Source organism: Ambystoma mexicanum, chromosome 6p, assembly GCF_040938575.1.
Source record: "Ambystoma mexicanum isolate Mex_15411 chromosome 6p, UKY_AmexF1_1, whole genome shotgun sequence".
Classification (NCBI taxonomy): Eukaryota; Metazoa; Chordata; class Amphibia; order Caudata; family Ambystomatidae; genus Ambystoma; species Ambystoma mexicanum.
This window is the reverse complement of record NC_090935.1, coordinates 500,144,607-500,160,725: the sequence shown is the minus strand read 5'-3', so window position 1 is coordinate 500,160,725 and position 16,119 is coordinate 500,144,607.

Below are 16,119 nucleotides of genomic sequence, written 5' to 3'. Positions count from 1 at the left end.
CTGGCCTAAGCCCTACCCACCTGATGCCTTCTTGGTTGCCGCTCTTTTGGCCTTAGCCCCGCCCACCTGGTGCCTTCCTGATTGCCACTCTTTTCCCCTACCTAAGCAGCCCTCCAACCTCTTTAACTTTGCAGGTGGGGAGCAGGTGCAAATGGATCTAGGTCACCTAGCCTAAGCCCTGCCCACCTGATGCCTTCCTGGTTGCCGCTCTTTTGGCCTTATCCCCGCCCACCTGGTGCCTTCCTGATTGCCGCTCTTTTTCCCTACCTAAGCAGCCCTCCAGCCTCTTTTCCTTTGCAAATGGGGAGCAGGTGCAAGTGGATCTAGGTCACCTGGCCTAAGCTCCACCCACCTGATGCCTTCCTGGTTGCCGCACTTTTGGCCTAGCCCCGCCTACCTGGTGCTTTCCTGTTTGACGCTCTTTTTCCCTACTTAAGCAACCCTCCAGCCTCTTTTCCTTTGCAGATGGGGAGCATGTGCAAGTGGATCTAGGTCACCTGGCCTTAGCCCCGCCCACCTGATACCTTCCTGATTGCCTCATTTTTTCCCTACGTAACCAGCCCTCCAGCCTCTTTTCATTTTCAGATGGGGAGCAGGTGCAAGTGGATCTAGACCACCTGGCCTAAGCCCCACCCACCTGATGCCTTCCTGGTTGCCGCTCTTTTGGCCTTAGCCCGCCCATCTGGTGCCTTCCTGATTGCCACTCTTTTTCCCTACTTAAGCAGCCCTCCAGCCTCTTTTCCTTCGCAGATGGGCAGCAGGTGCAAGTGGATCTAGGTCACCTGGCCTAAGCCCCGCCCACCTAATGCCTTCCCGGTTGCCGCTCTTATGGCTTTAGCCCCACCCACCTGGTGCCTTCCTGATTGCCTCTCTTTTTCTCTACTTAAGCAGCCCTCCAGCCTCTTTACCTTTGCAGGTGGGGAGCAGGTGCAAATGAATCTAGGTCACCTGGCCTAAGCCCTACCCACCTGATGCCTTCTTGGTTGCGGCTCTTTTGGACTTAGCCCCACCCACCTGGTGCCTTCCTGATTGCCGCTCTTTTTCCCTACCTAAGCAGCCCTCCAGCCTCTTTACCTTTGCAAATGGGGAGCTGGTGCAAGTGGATCTAGGTCACCTGGCCTAAGTTCCGCCCACCTGATGCCTTCCTGGTTGCCGCTCTTTTGGCCTTAGCCCCACTTACCGGGTACCTTCCTGATTGCCGCTCTTTTTCCTCACTTAAGCAGCTTTCCAGACTCTTTTCCTTTGCAAATGGGGAGCAGGTGCAAGTGGATCTAGGTCACCTGGCCTAAGCTCCACCCACCTGATGCCTTCCTGGTTGCCGCTCTTTTGGCCTAGCCCTGCCTACCTGGTGCTTTCCTGTTTGACTCTCTTTTTCCCTACTAAAGCAACCCTCCAGCCTCTTTTCCTTTGCAGATGGGGAGCATGTGCAAGTGGATCTAGGTAACCTGGCCTTAGCCCCGCCCACCTGATACCTTCCTGATTGCCTCATTTTGTCCCTACGTAACCAGCCCTCCAGCCTCTTTTCGTTTTCAGATGGGGAGCAGGTGCAAGTGGATCTAGACCAACTGGCCTAAGCCCCACCCACTTGATGCCTTCCTGGTTGCCGCTCTTTTGGCCTTAGCCCGCCCATCTGGTGCCTTCCTGATTGCCACTCTTTTTCCCTACTTAAGCAGCCCTCCAGCCTCTTTTCCTTTGCAGATGGGGAGCAGGTGCAAGTGGATCTAGGTCACCTGGCCTAAGCCCCACCCACCTGATGCCTTCTTGGTTGCGACTCTTTTGGCCTTAGCCCCACCCACCTGGTGCCTTCCTGATTGCTGCTCTTTTTCCCTACCTAAGCAGCCCTCCAACCTCTTTACCTTTGCAGGTGGGGAGCAGGTGCAAGTGGATCTAGGTCACCTAGCCTAAGCCCTGCCCACCTGGTGCCTTCCTGATTGCCGCTCTTTTTCCCTACCTAAGCAGCCCTCCAGCCTCTTTTCCTTTGCAAATGGGGAGCTGGTGCAAGTGGATCTAGGTCACCTGGCCTAAGCTCCGCCCACCTAATGCCTTCCTGGTTGCCGCTCTTTTGGCCTTAGCCCCACTTACCGGGTACCTTCCTGATTGCCGCTCTTTTTCCCTACTTACGCAGCCCTCCAGCCTCTTTTCCTTTGCAGATGGGGAGCAGGTGATTGTGGATCTAGGTCACCTGGCCTAAGCCCCACCCAACTGATACCTTCCTGGTTGCTGTTCTTTTTCCCTACTTAAGCAGCCCTCCAGCCTCTTTTCCTTTGCAGATGGGGAACAGGTACAAGTAGATCTAGGTCACCTGGCTTAAGCCTTGCCCAGATGATGCTTCTTGGTTGCCACTCTTTTGGCTTTAGCCCCGCCCACCTGGTGCATTCCTGATTGCTGCTCTTTTTCCATACTTAAGCAGCCCTCCAGCCTCTTTTCCTTTGTAGATGGGGAGCAAGTGCAAGTGAATCTAGGTCACCTGGCCTAAGCCCTACCCACCTGATGCCTTCTTGGTTGCCGCTCTTTTGGCCTTAGCCCCGCCCACCAGGTGCCTTCCTGATTGCCGCTCTTTTTCCATACCTAAGCATCCCTCCAGCCTCATTACCTTTGCAGGTGGGGAGCAGGTGCAAGTGTATCTAGGTCACCTAGCCTAAGCTCTGCCCACCTGGTGCCTTCCTGATTGCTGCTCTTTTTCCCTACCTAAGCAGCCCTCCATCCTCTTTCCCTTTGCAAATGGGGAGCAGATGCAAGTGGATCTACGTCACCTGGCCTAAGCTCCGCCCACCTGATGCCTTCCCGGTTGCCTCTCTTTTGGCCTTAGCCCCATCCCACCTGGTGCCTCCCTGATTGCCGCTCTTTTCCCTACCTAAGCAGCCCTCCAGCCTCTTTTCCTTTGCAGATGGGTTTGAAGGTGCAAGTGGATCTAGGTCACCTGGCCTAAGCTCCGCCCACCTGATGCCTTCCTGGTTGCCACTCTTTTCCCCTTAGCCCTACCCATCTGGTGCCTTCCTGATTACTGCTCTTTTTCCCTACTTAAGCAGCCCTCGAGGCTCTTTTCCTTTGCAAATGGGGAGCAGGTGCAAGTGGATATATGTCACCTGGCCTAAGCCCCGCCCACCTGATACATTTGTGGTTGCCGCTGTTTTGGCCTTAGACCCGCCCACCTTGTGCTTTCCTGATTGATGCTCTTTTTCGCAGGTGCAACTGGATCTAGGTCACCTGGCCTAAGCCCTGCACACCTGATGCCTTCATGGTTGCCGCTCTTTTGGTCTTAGCCCCGCCCACAGGTGCCTTCATGATTGCTGCTCTTTTTTCCTACTTAAGCAGCCCTCCAGCCTCTTTTCCTTTGCAGTCGGAGAGCAGGTGCAAGTGGATCTAGGTCACACGGCTTAAGCCCCGCCCACCGCATGCCTTTCTTGGCTTGCACTATTTTGGCCTTAGCCCCGCCCACGTGGTGCCTTCCTGATTGCCGCTCTTTTTCCCTACTTACGCAGCCCTCCAGCCTCTTTTTCTTTGCAGATGGGGAGCAGGTGATTGTGGATCTAGGTCACCTGGCCTAAGCCCCGCCCATCTGATGCCTTCCTGGTTGCTGTTCTTTTTCCCTACTTAAGCAGCCCTCCAGCCTCTTTTCCTTTGCAGATGGGGAACAGGTACAAGTGGATCTAGGTCACCTGGCTTAAGCCCTGCCCACATGATGCTTCCTGGTTGCCACTCTTTTGGCCTTAGCCCCGCCCACCTGGTGCATTCCTGTTTGCCATTCTTTTTCCTTACTTAAGCAGCCCTCCACCCTATTTTCCTTTGTAGATGGGGAGCAGGTCCAAGTGGATCTAGGTCACCTGGTCCAAGCCCCACCCACCTGATGCCTTCCTAGCTGCCACTCTTTTGGCCTTAGCCCCGCCCACCTGGTGCTTTCCTGTTTGACGCTCTTTTTCCCTACTTAAGCAACCCTCCAGCCTCTTTTCCTTTGTAGATGGGGAGCATGTGCAAGTGGATCTAGGTCACCTGGCCTTAGCCCCGGCCACCTGGTACCTTCCTGATTGCCTCATTTTTTCCCTACGTAAGCAGCCATCCAGCCTCTTTTCCTTTGCAGATGGGGATCAGGTGCAAGTGGATCTAGACCACCTGGCCTAAGCCCCACCCACCTGATGCCTTCCTGGTTTCTGCTCTTTTGACCTTAGCCCCCCCATCTGGTGCCTTCCTGATTGCTGCTCTTTTTCCCTACTTAAGCAGCCCTCCAGCCTCTTTTTATTCGCAAATGGGGAGCAGGTGCAAGTGGATCTAGGTCAACTGGCAAAAGCGCCGCCCACCTGATGCCTTCCCGGGTTGCCGCTCTTTTGGCTTTAGCCCCACCCACCTGGTGCCTTCCTGATTGCCGCTCTTTTCCCCTACCTAAGCAACCCTCCAACCTCTTTTCATTGCAAATGGGGCGCAGTTGCAAGTGGATCTAGGTCACCTAGCCTAAGCCCTGCCCACCTGATGCCTTCCGGGTTGCCGCTCTTTTGGCCTTAGCCCCGCCCACAAGGTGCCTTCCTGATTGCTGCTCTTTTTCCCTACCTAGCAGCCCTTCAGCCTCTTTTCTCCTGCAGATGGGGAGAAGGTGCAAGTGGATCTAGGTCATCTGGCCTAAGCTCTGCCCACCTGGGGCCTTCCTGGTTGCCACTTTTTGCCCTTAGCCCTACCCATCTGGTGCCTTCCTGATTACTGCTCTTTTTCCCTACCTAGCAGCCCTCCAGCCTCTTTTCCCCTGCAGATGGGGAGAAGGTGCAAGTGGATCTAGGTCACCTGGCCTAAGCCGTGCCCACCTGATGCCTTCCTGGTTTCCGCTTTTTTGGCCTTAGCCCCACCTACTGGATACCTTCCTGATTGCCGCTCTTTTTCCTTACTTAAGCAGCTCTTCGGACTCTTTTCCTTTGCAGATGGGGAGCAGGTGCAAGTGGATCTAGGTCACCTGGTTTAAGCCCCGCCCACCGCATGCCTTTCTTGGCTGCCACTATTTTGGCCTTAGCCCCGCCCACGTGGTGCCTTCCTGATTGCTGCTCTTTTTCCCTACTTACACAGCCCTCCAGCCTCTTTTCCTTTGCAGATGGGGAGGAGGTGATTGTGGGTTTAGGTCACCTGGCCTAAGCCCGCCCATCTGATGCCTTCCTGGTTGCTGTTCTTTTTCCCTACTTAAGCAGCCCTCCAGCCTCTTTTCCTTTGCAGATGGGGAACAGGTACAAGTGGATCTAGGTCACCTGGCTTAAGGCCTGCCCACATGATGCTTCCTGGTTGCCACTCTTTTGGCCAAGTCCCCGCCCAGCTGGTGCATTCCTGATTGCTGCTCTTTTTCCATACTTAAGCAGCCCTCCAGCCTCTTTTCCTTTGCAGATGGGGAGCAGGGGCAAGTGGACATAAGTCACCTGGCCTAGGTCCTGCCCAACTGATGCCTTCCTGGTTGCCGCACTTTTAGCCCTGCCCACCTGGTGCCTTCCTGAGTGCCATTCTTTTTCCTTACTTAAGCAGCCCTCCACCCTATTTTCCTTTGTAGATGGGGAGCAGGTCCAAGTGGATCACCTAGTCCAAGCCCCACCCACCTGATACCTTCCTAGCTGCCGATCTTTTGGCCTTAGCCCCGCCCACCTGGTGCTTTCCTGTTTGACGCTCTTTTTCCCTACTTAAGCAACCCTCCAGCCTCTTTTCCTTTGCAGATGGGGAGCAGGTGCAAGTGGATCTAGATCACCTGGCCTGAGCCCCTCCCACCAAATTCCTTCCTGGTTGCCGCTCTTTTGGCCTTAGCTCCGTCCACCTGGTGCCTTCCTGATTGCTGCTCTTTTTCCCTGCTTGCCCTCCAGCCTCTTTTCCTTTGCAGATGGGGAGCATGTGCAAGTGGATCTAGGTCACCTGGCCTTAGCCCCGCCCACCTGGTACCTTCCTGATTGCCTCTTTTTTTCCCTATGTAAGCAGCCATCCAGCCTCTTTTCCTTTGCAGAATGGGATCAGGTGCAAGTGGATCTAGACCACCTGGTCTAATCCCCACCCACCTGATGCCTTCCTGGTGGCCGCTCTTTTGGCCTTAGCGCCCCCATCTGGTGCCTTCCTGATTGCCGCTCTTTTTTCCTACTTAAGCAGCCCTCCAGCCTTCTTTTTCTTTGCAGATGGGGAACAGGTGCAAGTGGATCTAGGTCAACTGGCTTAAGCCCTGCCCACCTGATGCCTTCCTGGTTGCCGCTCTTTTGGCTTTAGCCCCACCCACCTGGTGCCTTCCTGATTGACGCTCTTTTTCCCTACCCAAGCAGCCCTCCAGCCTCTTTTCCTTTGCAAATGGGGAGCAGGTGCAAGTGGATCTAGGTCACCTAGCCTAAGCCCTGCCCACCTGATGCCTTCCTGGTTGCCGCTCTTTTGGCCTTAGCCCCGCCCACCTGGTGCCTTCCTGATTGCCGCTCTTTTTTCCTACCTAAGCAGCCCTCCAGCCTCTTTTCCTTTGCAAATGGGGAGCAGGTGCAAGTGGATCTAGGTCACCTGGCCTAAGGTCCGCCCACCTGATGCCTTCCTGGTTGCCGCTCTTTTGGCCTTAGCCCCGCCCACCTGGCGCCTTCCTGATTGCCGCTCATTTTCCCTACCTAGCAGCCCTCCAGCCTCTTTTCCCCTGCAGATGGGGAGAAGGTGCAAGTGGAACTAGGTCATCTGGCCTAAGCTCCGCCCACCTGATTCCTTCCTGCTTGCCACTTTTTGCCCTTAGCCCTACCCATCTGGTGCCTTCCTGATTACTGCTCTTTTTCCCTACTTAAGCAGCCCTCCAGGCTCTTTTCCTTTGCAAATGGGGAGCAGGTGTAAGTGGATCTAGGTCACCTGGCCTAAGCCCTGCCCACCTTCTTAGCCCCGCCTCTTCCTTTTGCTCTTCATGTTTAGATCAAGGTCGTCTTTCGCCCGGGCGTCCGAAGTGAAGGGCAGACAAAGAAAAGGGCAATTCCTGTTTGGGCCTGTTGAGGCCAGAAGGACCCAGGGCCCAAACCTCTGGCCAGACAGCAGGTAAGCATGCACCAACATGTGTTTACTCCCTCTGTCCCCACAGTCCATCCCCACCTCTGGTCCCTGTGATGTTCCTTTGTGCCCCCCCTTCTCACATACAGGAGTTGCCTGTTTTGTTTGATTCTTCTACCCTGCTCCCCCTCCCCTCTTGAAGTCCCTCCTTACATCCTACCTCTGCAGGAGTCTGTCCTGATACATTCTGGTTCACCATCAATGCCTTTTGCCAAAGCTTGAATTTGACTTTTAAGTATTTCATTGACTCACGGTGCGTCACCCTCTCTCAACTCTCACACTGCACTTCCCCTGCATCTTGTACTCATGGTGGTCCTGAATCATGCTGTTCTTATTTTCATCTTGAATCCTGGCTTGTATTTGCTGTTCTCTCGCAACATTATGTGTTACTACTGACTTCTGCAATTGTGGTTTCACTCTCCCCTCTTGCTTCTCCACTTTTTTACTGCTCACTCTCTGTTCTTTCCTCCTCTCCCTTTCTCCCTTGTCCTATCTCCTCCCTTCCTCCCCTTACTTTCTTCTATGCACTTACTACATCAGAATTGTCCTTAACCTAGTATTATAGCAACCTTGTTTGTCTCCTCCCCCTCCACTACTTGTTTTCTCCCCCTCCAGCACTATCATGAAATGTCATCGTGCCTAGTAATTTAGTCGCTTGTTTTGTTCCTCTCCCTATCTGCAACTCTCTCCACACCTTTTGTTAATCTCCGGCTCTACCAGAAATGTCATCAGGCCTTGTACGAAGGTCGCCTGTCTGTTCCCATTTCCTTCCCACTCTCCCCCTCCCTTCCTTATCTATGTCTTAGCTCTTGCACTATCTGAAATGTCACCAGGTCAAGTACGATAGTTAATTTCACATTCTTATTGTTCATGGCCTGTAAGAATGTCATTGTATTTTCCCTTGTTCCCTCCCTTGCCTTGAAGCGCTTTCCAAAACGAGCTAATGTGAACTTTGTGAGTGACAAATAAGCCAACTAATCAAAGACAAGGAGGGCTTATAATAAAGCATTATGTCATTGGGTAAAAGCCTATAAAAGCAAGTTTAATGAAGCAACTATGTGTGCTTTCCAGAATGTCTTTTTAAACCTGTATTAACAGATGGTTGTGAAATTGCATCCGGATGTCCGTCTTCCTTACTTTGTCCAGTCTCCAGTGCCAGAGTCTACAGATGGCAAAGCTGATGAGGGCAGAGGGTCCCCCTTTACACATGGAACCACTTGGAGCCCTCCTCACTCCATACAACATCCACATCCACCAAAACCCAGAAGACACACAGCTCTACCTCAAATTAATCATACATTGGAGACAACCTCAGGCTCAAGGCTTGTCTCTCATGGACTCAGTCATGGAAGTCCAGTGCTTACCTGAAGCTCAAAGTCTCCCAGACTGAATTCCTACTCCTTATCAACAACACTGAATGCCTTGAAATCCAGACCTGGCACTCTGCTATGCACCTTGAGAGCTTTGCACCCCAGCTGGCCAACTGTGCCAAGCCCATTGGGTCTGATATCGACAGACACTGATCATTTAAACAGCACATTGCAAAGAAGCCACAAACAGATTGGTACCAACTTTCTCTCTGGCAGAAAATAAAGCCCTTCATCCCAAAAAACAACTTCAGATTTGTTGTTGAAGCCTTGGTCCTACCCCACCCATATGGTGGCAATGCCTTTTTGGAAGGCCTTCCAGCACCTACCCTCTCATCCCTGAGATGTTTCCTACATGCTGCAGCATGACCCATCAAAGGACTCTGCAAATTCGACAACATCACCCTGACTGGCATCAAACTGCACTGGCTCCTGATGCAAGCCCATATTATCTTCAAATTCTGCTGCATCATCTGCAAGGCTGTCAAGCTGAAGTCCTCAAGCTGCCTGACTGAGGAATTCAGCATCTCTGGAGCGCTACAATCCATCAGATGTGAGGACGAGGTAAGAACCAGAAGACATGCCTCCTCTGTCCATGCCCCAAGACTCTGGAAAGTCCAAAGTCCCTCCGTCAACAACAAACTCGCCCCCTCACTTGTACAGTTCAAGAAACTCAAGACACTCCTCTTCAAGAAATGGCTCCTCCCAAACACCTAAGTCCACACACCCTCCACTCCCCACCCTACCTGATAATGGGTGAGCTGATCCCTACTATTTCATCAACTGGTTGTTTGTAGATCACCTGTGGAGAATTTGCCCACTTTTCCCACCCCCCTGTTGCTAGTTCCCCACTCCCTTGTTTCTCTGCTCCCCTCACCATGTTCTTAACCCTATGATTGTAAAGCTCTCTGTTGCTTCTCAAAGCTAGGTGTGTGCTCATTAAATGTAATAAATGTAATAAATGTAATAAATGTAATAATAATAATAATAATAATAATAATAATAATAATAATGATAATAATAATAATAATAATAATAATAGATGTGGCAAAAGGGAAAATAGTAAAGAGTGTGCCCACATGCACGAAGCAGGGCATACAGATAGCCTTGTTACAGAAAGGGACGGGATTGGATGAGTACATTCACTGGCCCCAGGCAGATAAATAACTAAACAGTTGTCCCTTAGAGCAGGGGTGGACATGTGGATTCATGAACAACAGGACGAACTTTAGCATTGGGGGACAGGAAGAGCTAATTTGCTTCTATAGTAGGAGATCAGGTAGATGAGTTACAGAGAAGGGCAGGAGATGCAGTTGCAACAGCATAATGGATCTCAATTTAATAATTGTAGGGGGAACATGTGGAGGGGAATTAAGAGTAATGTACGCAGAGACATCAGACATGACAGGTATAACAACGGGTAAAATAAAAATAGATGAGGACCCTGTGTAGTATATTGAAGAGATGAAAGAACAATGGTGCTCAGAAACAACAAAGGGTTGAGACAAAAATATTTGCATGTTTTATCACATTGTGTGCCAGTATCTTCCTGACAGTGTGCAAACACAATTATGAAAAGTAGTAGCGGTAGAGATTAAACCATGGCGTGAAATACAATTGAATATTGTCCATTACTATAGGATTAAACAGGAGAAGAAAAAGAAGAAAGTAGGAGACAGAGTGAGTGAACAAAGTTAGTGCAACAGAAATTGGTGAGAATGGCGGTAGAAGGAGCAGTGATTACAAATGCAGGAGAGGACCAATATCAGCAGAGCTATCAGAAGCCAGGACCTAGGGGATTTAATAGAGGAAGAGGAAAACAGATGTATTATCCCAGAGGGATAGGGAACTTGCAGAGAGAAAGAGGAGTATTCGGGCAGGCATATCAAGGAGTATTTGACAAAGGGAGATCTAGATTTGGTGACTGTGGGAATGGAGGAAGGCAATGTTGGACATGTGGGATGACAGGACATTATTCGAGAGGGTTCAGAAGTAGAGGGATGTCACCATATTTGTCGGCGCCTCAGGTTTATAGAGGTAGGGCAGCATATTCTACACCCATGTATGCCCTGCAGCAGCAAATACAATATTCTTATGAGGCATCCCAAGCACAGCAGGTGCCATATGTTGATTATACATAGCAATAGACACAGCCCTAAGTCCAACAACAACAATCAAATACCTTACAAATACCTTACAAGTGCAGCAGACAACAATAGCACAAGAATTTGATACCAGCGGGGGTTGTACCGAACTTTGGAGGAGCTAGAGTAACGGGAGGGCCCCCTTCCTGCCTACAGGCACAAGCATGTATCCACAATAGGCCAGCCCACAGTGGGCTCTGACATGTCCAGTACTATCAGTAACTCCAGACTCTGAAGAGGAAGGGTGGGAGTGAGGAAAGTGAATAGGACATTCTCTTTCTTAGTATACCCAGGGTGGATTTCTGTTGTCAAACATGAGTATGGGGGATTTTCTGGAGTTACGTTATAGGTTCCTTTCAAATAATACTTACCGGACACATACACTGTCAGTACCCATGTTGTATTCACAAAGCACACCAGTGAATATTGTAGGTACAGATTTAATGCACAAATTGAACATGACTATTTAATTGACAGAACAGTGCAGGTATTCATTATTTGCATGCTAAAAAATGCATTCAAGCATACTGTGGACAAAGAGTTAAGATAGGAGTGCCACTTACCTCAGAATTGTTTTCTTATGGAGTACAGGTATTGTTTGGATGGGTCCCCAGGATTAAAGAGAAAGGGGGTCATTCCAAGTTTGGTGGTATCCCGCTGGTAATTCCAGCAGGATACCACCAAACCGTATTAGTCATGTAACTACCATCGGCAAAGTGCCAGTTAACGTTATTATAGGAACATTTTTTCCAGACTGCCAAACAAGTATTATTTGATCAGGCCAGCACTGCCAACAGATAGGGAAGAGGATACAGTAATTACAGTGCATGTTGAAGCTGTAGTGGCAAGAGAGGGCAGAGTGATTTTGCATGCGACAGAGGAAGTGGGCACTGACTGGCATGCAGTTTTAGCAATTGATCCAGTGCTGGGACTGATTGACATTACTGACAAACAATTGTTTCATGATAAGAATAGCGACAATGAGTTTATTTTCTGGACGACGACCCCATATCAATTGAAATTAGAGTGCAGAGAGGTCCCCCAAAATATAATATTGATTAAAGAAGTATTACCATAGTTAATGTATTTATTTTATTGTGCATTTGTTAGACGCTTATACAGTAAGTAAATTCTGTTTCAAAGTGCCCACAGGACAACAGGGAGGGAACGTGAAATTGAAAAACAATGAATACAGTGGAAGATAAAGACTAACCTACTATGCCTTGTGAGTATTCAGAATGTGCAAGTGCAGCAAGAAGAAGGTAAGTGGGGGGCTAGGATAAGTGTTGGAATGTCGGTACTCGTGGGTGAGCAGCAGATGAAATGCATAGTATGGTAAGTGCTATGTGGCCTGGAGACGCATTGGGTAGAAAGTGCAAGCCTACAGGATTGAGGATGGTGGGTGCCGAGGCAAGTGCTGAGAGGTAGGCAGAGGCTGGGGCATTTGGGCATGGGAGACCAGGTCCCCGAGGATACATAAGTTCCCTAGCCACCAATCACAGCAACTGTGAGATTAGCAGAGGAGGGACGAAGGATAGGAGGTGGTGAAGAGGAAAGTCTTGACGTGCTTCCGGAATTTGAAGAAGTCCTGCTCTAGAAGAAGAGGGAGGGGGAGGCTGTTCCATAAGAGGGAGCCAGCTGAAGAAAGTGATCGGCCTCCATCCTTCTGTTTAGCAAAATGCTTTACACACAGAGAGTTGGTGTCAGAGGACTGCAGAGGTCTAGAGGGAGAGTATTTAGTAAGAGGAAGTTGCAGATAGCATTGTCCCATGCCCCAGACAGCATTATGGATGATGCAGAGCAATTTGAATTTGATCTGTGCTGCAACCCGGAGCCAGGGAAGAGTTGTTTAGGGCAGGAGAGATGGGGTCCCTGGGCTTAAGGCCAAGCATAAGTCTTGCTGCCCTATTCTGGGTTAGCTGGAGAAGTCATAAAGTGGAAGGAGGTAGATTCAGGAGAAGGCTATTGCAGTAGTCAAACCTAGAGAGAACCAGGGCTCAGGTAACATTGAGCTTCTGGGGGAAATTGAGAAAAGGGAGAATTCCTTTGAGAAGGAAGAGTTGAAAGTCAGACTTCTTGGCAATGTCTTGAGTGTGAGAGAGGAAGAAGAGAGAGGAGTCAAAGATGACTCCAAGGTTTCAGGCTTCAGAAGAAGGAGCAGGGGAAGAGACCAAAGAGGATGGCCAGAGTGAGGGGAAAAAGGAGGGATCAGGGGGCCCAAAGGGAATGATCTCAGTCTTGCTGGCATTGAGGCAGGGATTGTTGGAAGTACACCAGGACTGGATGCCAGATAGGCAGTCAGGGATGATGGAAGATGCAAGAGGATCAGCAGGGAGTTTGAAAAAGAGTTGTGTGTCATCTACGTAGCACTGGAAGTTGGTGGATAAAGAGGAAATTAGGAGTGCTTTCTGAGCAAGGTAAGTGTTGAAGAGCCAGGGGGAGAGGTATGAGCTCTGGGGGACACCAGAGGTGGAAAAGGAAGTAGGTGAGGAGAAGGTGCCCAAAATGACTTGGGATGAACAGTCAGTTAGGAAGGAGGTAAACCAGTCCAGTGCCTGCTCTGAGATAGCAAGGGTATCATGGAGCCGTTTTATGAGGATGGGATGGATAACCATATCAAAGGCAGAGGAGAGATCAAGTAGGACGAGGACAGCTGGAGAGATAAAGTCCAGAGATGTGAGAAGTTCTTCGCAAGTGTTCAGGAGAGCTGTTTCCATGCCTCTGGATGCTCTGAATCCACATAGATGGTTGTGAAGACCACCAAAAAGTTCAATCTTTGAGGTAAATTGTTGGAAAGGCCAGCTGCTCCAGCAGTTTCCAAAGGAAGGGGGATGATAGAAATAGGGCAGTAGTTGGCTTGTCAAGTAGGGTCTGCTAAAGGCTCTTTCAGGAGGGAGCAAACAAGGCAGTGCTTGAGGGAGGATGGGAAAGATCCAGTGGCAGGAGTGGTTGCAGAGATCAGCGAGTGCAGGGGCAAGAGAGCCAATGTTGTCCTTGATGGTTTTGGAAGAGACCTTCATGTAGCGGATAACTCTTTTGACTTCTTCAGGTGTGACAGGGGCGAATGAGCAGATAGAGGAAGAAGGAGGGTGAGAAGCCATATTAGGCAAGGGAGGGAAATGTTGGGTGGGAGGGTAGCAAGGGTGCTCGTCCAGAGTTTTAGTGGTGACATGTCTGGCCAGTGCATTGCAGAGGGCATGGGGTGGAAGAGGGGAGGAGGAGGCTGCGGAAGTGTTGGCGAGTTCCCTGCAGATTTGCAATAGTGTATTTTACGACTTTGTAAAATGCCCAAAACATGATGGACTAGTAACCCCCATGGCGTAGGTCTCTTTAAAAGCATAAAAGCAGTTAGAATCACACTAAAGAAGGGGGATGTTACCCAGAGTAAAGCAATATCCCATGTCAATAGAGGAGATTAAGGAATATGTGGAACAATAGTGGCGCTGTTACAGCAAGGCATATAGTACCATCAGAATCCCCATGTAACATGGCTGTGTACTGTGAGAAACTTGAGTGAATTCTCACTCCTAAACCCTCTGGATCCTCTTCTCAGTTGGCATGGGAAAGGCCATCACTCTTGGAAACGGAACCGGTGGGAGGAGAGGTGAGGGAGGATCACCAGGGTGGAGGGTCCTCAGGGATTGGGAGTGGGGTACCCACAGGTGAGACATGGTGCTCCCCTTTTTCTATTAATGACCAACCTAACCCTCCCCTGACCTTTATGGGCTATTCCAAGACCTCTTCCCTCATTTCCCCACATTTGACATTTGAAAGTGTCATGGGACGGATAAGAGGAGACTGAGAGTAATACAAGCTACACCTTTGGTTTAGCACTTTGGTAGTGGGATGAAGAAGATGCCTGCAGAGTGTCAGTCATGTCCCTTTAATCATGGTCAGGAAAACCTAACTATGGATCTACACCTGCAACCTGTTAACTGATTGCAAGTGTATAAAATGAAGGTCAGAGAAAAGGAAAGGGGAGTAACAGGGACACCTGCATGGGAGTGACCAGCAGAGGTCCCTTTGTGTGGAGGCAACCATGGTAAGACCAGAGCAGGAGCCAGGAAACCAGCACATACCACAAGTGATCTTGTGGTGCACAAGACCAGTGGGCCATGTCATGGCCACAGGTGTGGGAGCCTCCAGCACATAACGCAGGCAGCAGGTGCTGCGATCAACCTCTACAATTGCTGGCACACAGAGAAGAATGCCTAGCATGAAAGCAGGGCTCGTGACCAGATGGTCCACCGACCTGGCAAGGAGAGTCGAAGTTGTGGGGACCCACGGAAGGAGCTGAAAGAAGCCAGTGAGTGTCTGGGAGAGCACCTGTGCACCAGGGCTCTCCGAGTAGACCGTGAGTATGTAACAGTCTTTGAAACTAAGCTCGGCAATCTACTATAAATACCAAACCGAACAGAAACTTGAAACTTGAAACTAAATATCACAAATGCATTTTACATATCGAACTGAATGGAAACTTAAAATTAAGCCTAACAACACATTTTGGATACCAAACTGAATGAAAAGGCGAATGTTAACATAACAGATGCATGTTGAATACCAGACTAAATGAAACCCTGAAGAATACTGAATGCAATAAAACCTTTATGGGCAAAGCAAATCTCGAAGGACAACCCAAGTGCACATGTCAAAATAAACTACGGAAAAGGCCACAAGTTTGAGAGAATGCCATAAAAGATGGGAAATTAATAAAACCCCACACATGTGATTTTGTATGAGTGAATGCAATGCAGAAAGGGCACAGACTGGAAAGAGGGATGTAACAAGTAATGGCATAACCAATAGGTTGATAAGGAGAAGCCAGAGAAGTGTAACACTTGCACATAATGCAAAGACGCCAACAAATGGGAATTAAGTGAAAATAACTTGGGACACAGGAGCACATGCTGAAGCAACTGTGTGGCCTCAGAATCTAGGGATCCTGGTTGTGTGACCTGTGATGGTTGGACCTTGTGGTCTGACAACTGCGCCTAGACCAGTGAGCCCCGAATAAGGAGACATCAAAGACATTGTGAAAGAAACCAAGAAGAAGCATTGTGAGTGAACTGGTGAGACAAACCAGAAGGAGGGTCAGGTTGACCTCAATGTATGTTATACTTTTGAAAAAGACTGAAATAAACTTGGCAGCGTTGAAATCTTGGGGACAGGAACCCTGAGACTTAAGGAACTGCACACGTTGTCTTGAGGGTGTGGCCTCAACACCCCTTTTGCTTTTTGAACTGTGTTGATTGGATCTTGGGGAAGGAAATCCATAAGGATTTTTTGGAACTGTGGTACCTTGAATGTGAGAAAGGTAATCTTGAGACTTTTGTGAACTTTTCTTGCACTTGGAGAAGGGGAGCTGAAAGAAACCTGACAGCTGAAACTCTGCTTATGTTGTTAGTAACAAATCTATACATTGGATAGCTTTATCTGTGAGGGCAAGAATAGGTTTTGGACACAGACATACTTTTAAGTTAACTCTTTTACACAGACTTTCCATAGTTTTGTTGAGGTGGGGAAATCCCACCTTAGCATAGGGCATGTTATGCCTTCTACCATCCTGACATTTAAGTTAATAAATATCTTTTGTCTTACTT